Source organism: Gossypium arboreum, chromosome 6, assembly GCF_025698485.1.
Source record: "Gossypium arboreum isolate Shixiya-1 chromosome 6, ASM2569848v2, whole genome shotgun sequence".
Taxonomy (NCBI): domain Eukaryota; kingdom Viridiplantae; phylum Streptophyta; class Magnoliopsida; order Malvales; family Malvaceae; genus Gossypium; species Gossypium arboreum.
The window spans coordinates 57,269,576-57,274,057 of record NC_069075.1 but is presented as its reverse complement, the minus strand read 5'-3'; the positions used below and the strand labels follow the sequence as shown (position 1 = coordinate 57,274,057).

The window sequence follows — 4,482 nt, the reverse complement described above, 5'->3', positions numbered from 1 at the left end:
AATGCAACACATCGTAACTTAGACCCAATGATCCGGTCCGGTATAGGGGTGTTACACACTGCACTTCACTTATGTATCTGTTAGGATTTGGGAACTGATAGTCCAAGTAACAGATAGGATCCGGACCTTCGACCCAGAAGGAAAATGTTCACCTAAAGACACAGTCAGCTGAAGACCTTGTGGGAATGCAAGATGTTTGCAGAGAGAGCTCATGTGGGAGAGCTTGCATAAACCTTGTAGGGGCGAGGTTAAGAGTCATGTTTGCAAAGAGACCCCTACTCTTGACTGACAGGTGCAAGGTTCGTTGGGAGAGTCAATCCCAAGGTCAGAAAGGATCACGTGCTCTGCAATAAAGCGTCCAATAAGCCAAAGGAGGCCCGAAGAATGTCAGCACCAGGAACATGGAATGTCAATGCCATCGGTCCAAAGGCAAAGACAAAACAATAGGCCGTACTCTGAGCTGTAATAGTAATATTAGGAATCTGTTTAAATACCTCATGTGTTTCCTTTAATACAACACAAGAGAATATTACTCAACAATTGGTGCAGTGAGTGTGGACTACTTTCGACTGATAGATTTTCTCTAGTTTGATTCAATTCTATTCAACCTAAAGCGAAAATGACTCACCCTGGTAAGTCCTCTCTCTTCATCCCCTCATTCAATCAGGTAGGAGCATTAGGTCCTAACCCCGACATGACTAAACAGACTTGTTTGCTACCTGGTTCACTGACAGGCTAAAAACCTCGACAATATGATTTATCGGGGGCTTTCTTCTTTCCCTAGACCTTAATCTCTACTTTAGTCAGGAAAGGTGTGACAGCCCAAAATTGACCCTAGTCGGAATGTGGTTTCGGTACCACAAAACCGAGGCATAAAAATAATTTAAAATTTATTTTGATGCCTATAATATGTGTGTGCTCGTGTGTGAATTTTGAATTCTTTGATTTAGTTAATTTGATTGTGAATTGAAAGAAAAAGGACTCATGTGAAAGGATTTAAAAATATGTAGCTAATTTCAAGAGGTTAATAAAGGAATGAAGCAAAATAAATGGAGTTGCATGTCAAATACTCCATTTATTTTGAATGAGTGGCCGGCCATGTCTAGATTATGGGCAAGGGGACATGTTTCCAACATGTTTAGTTAGTGCATTATGTAGAAAGAATTAAGAAATGAAAAAAAAAATGAGCATGGATGCCCCCCCCCCTTGGTGCCGTAGCTAGAGAGAAAGAAAGAAAAAAAAAGTTGTCATTCATCCTTTCTTTGAGCAAAGACTAAGAAAGAAAAAACAAAAAAATTGTTCATCTTTTCCCCTCCTTCCTTTGGCCGAAATTCCTAAGAGGAAGAAGAGATTTTTGCTTCATTTTCTTTGTTTAGAAGAGATCTAGAAGGAGATTTGGCTAAACTTGCATCAAGATTAAGGTATGTATGAGGTTGTGTCATGAGATTCATGCTTGTTTTGGTTGCTAACTTGATGTGCATGTTAGCCATGGTTCAAATCCTTGTTATGCCATGAAAAATGGTATTTGGCCAAGGTTGATATTGTGTTAAAGCCATTGCATGCTAAATGTGAAGCTTGCTAATGATGCATGCAATGATGGATTGACTACTCTTGAAATTTCTTTGTAGCAATCTTGAGTAAGACATTGAGTTCTTTGTTTAACCATGACCAAAGTTCAATGGGGTATGATTGTGATGTATTCGCCATGATGCATTCATGAGCATGATTTATGCTTGTTACTTGATTGGTAAAAATTTGTGTTTTAGAGGGTTATGAACACCTTGAGATTCGCCATGCACCTATATGTGTATATATGTTTGCACATGATATTTTGATTATGAAGAAAGTGATAAATATGTTTGTTTAAAGAAGAAATTTGTTGAAGAATGTTGTGAAATTTGCATGTACATTCGCCTAGTACATGTATAGTGTGAAAAACCTTGAAATTATTTTTGATTTTGTGTATTTATGACCATGTGTAATCGGCCACATGAGTAATTTGAGCACTTGATGTTATGTTAAAATTCTTGAGCTTAAATATGTGGATGTATGTATATAAGGGCCAAGTACTTTGAACTTCACGTTGATGTTTGAATGTATTGAATTGCTTGTTGTGATGTAAAATGTGCATGACCATTGTGTATTTGAGCTAAAGGATGGCCATATGACCATTTACACTCCTTGTCATATTCGCCATAAGCTATCATGATGAGATTTTAATAAGTTAAATTTGTGTGAATTAGCTCAAGAGCAAAGGGAGCTAAATCCGATAAAGGGAAGGAAAAAGTAGTTGAATAGCCGTCGAAATCGCTCGACAACATTCAAGGTAAGTCTTGAGTGATGACCCTACTTGAATTATATCAAAATTATGCTCCTTGTTTGTGTGGCCATTGAGCCAAATAGTAAAGGTTGATAGATATTTTGTGTTAGAGCTTTAGTAACGAAAATGAACTATGGACGTGTCTTGAATATTGATATATGTGTAAGTGAACATTGGAAATATATCCGGCTAAGACCGAAGGCATTCGTGAAGTTGATATATCCGGCTAAGACCAAGGCATTCGTGCGAGTTGATATATCCGGCTAAGACCAAGGCATTCGTATGCGAGTTGATATATCCGGCTAAGACCAAGGCCTTTGTGCAAGTCACCAAATCGGGTTATGACCAAGGCAATCGTCTGAGTCGCTATATCCGGTTAAATCGAAAGTATGTGATTCGAAGTGAGCAATCTTGCTGTGAAAATTTCAGCTTATACACTTGTGAAAATTCCAGCAATGAGGTATGTTTGTATGTGCTTGTACTAATTGAATTCTTACAAGTAAGTATGCGCTAAGTTGATAAACGAGCTACCGCCTTGGGCTAAGTTGTTCTTTTGTGTATGAACATAAGGGTCGGTGATGTGAAATAAGTATGAGTATGGGAATGTGAATTAGTAAAGTGGTTTAATTAGCCATGTGAATAAAATACCTTAGTCAAAGCTGATTTCATTGCTTGAGACTTACTAAGCATTAAAATGCTTACCCCGTTGTTTTGGCTCTCTGTTTTATAGGTTTCGCTCGTTAGCTATCGGATTCGGGATCAAAGAAGTCGAAGTCATCCACACTATCGAAGCCCCATTTTGGTACAAATTTTGGTTGAACTTTGAAATGGCATGTATAGGACCATCCTTTGTTGAAGGTCATGTACCTTCCGGTTTGTGTAAACTTAGATAGCCATGCGAAAATGGCTTATATACGTTTTTAGCATAGAACTATAATCGTTTGTATGTTGACCCTTATGAGGTATGGAATTATTTTGAAACGATTAGCCATTGGAATGGTTAATCATGATCACACTTTGTGCTATGTATGTAAAAAGGGCCGATTGAATCATGGAAAGTATGAAATAGGTAAAGCCTACTAAAGGCAGATGCTGACAGCAGCAGTGACGTGGATGTGAAAAATCACTAAAAATAGTAGGAATGGTATTAAATAGCAAATAAATTATGTAAGTGTACCTTGATGAATCTACTTTCATATGGAAGAAACGAAATGGTCATATGAGTTATAAGTTAACAGATTTTAAAGTTCTTGTGGAATAGGGCCAGAACGGTTTCTGGATCCCCTGTTCCAACTTTGGAAAATCATTGTAAATTAACCAGAGATAATTAGGAGTCATTCCATATATGTGTAGATTCCTCTCTGAGTCTAGTTTCTACAGAAACAAACGGCATTAGTATTGAAGCCCTGTACAGGGAGATATCCAATTCGTAACGCACAAAGGTCAGTGTAGTCGATCCCTACAACAGGCGAGACTTTAACTAATAAACTGTACTAATTGGCTCGACCAAAATTCTAGAAAAAATATGTAGATGGACATATGAGTCTAGTTTCAGGAAAAATTTACGGAACTGATTTTCGAGTTGTAAAACTCAAGTTATGAATTTTGGAGCGACTAGTACTCAGATTGGCAGCTTGTCTGAAAATTGTCAATAAATGGGTTGAAGTCTGTTAACACCTCGCGTTCGACTCCGGCGACGGTCTCGGGTTCGGGGTGTTACAATTTTATTGGTATCAGAGCTACGGTTTAGTCGATTCTAGGACTACCGTAATGCGTTTGGGTCTAGCTATACATGCCATTTTATGTGATTATATGATAGTGTGGTGATTTCTGACGTTTGAACTTGTGTTTATTTATAGTAATGGATCCCGATCCCAACCGAGCGATAGCTGATGATGTGGAGAGTGTGGCGCCTGCCCCCGCACAAGGGACAGCGCCGGCGGACTCTCAACCTGTTGCTAGCAATCCGAATGACGAGGCTAGACAAGCCTTTTATAGCGTGATGAATGATTGGTTCAACCAATACATTCGAACTAATACTACTGCTCCACAACCTCCATTCCCAACAAACACATTTCAACCTACAATGCCTCCGTAATTGACCAAATAAGGTCGAATAAGCCCCAGTTGATAGAATCCAAAACATGGGGCTACTGAATTTA

General features: G+C 38.5%; 1 long non-coding RNA gene across 1 annotated transcript; it reads left to right on the top strand.

The window, feature by feature from the left end:
* The first annotated feature begins 2,233 nt into the window (after positions 1–2,233).
* LOC128294161 (uncharacterized) lies at positions 2,234–3,372 on the top strand. The gene is made up of 2 exons (XR_008284437.1): positions 2,234–2,326; positions 3,051–3,372. It is a non-coding gene; the product is annotated as an uncharacterized LOC128294161 (long non-coding RNA).
* Positions 3,373–4,482: the final 1,110 nt, after the last annotated feature.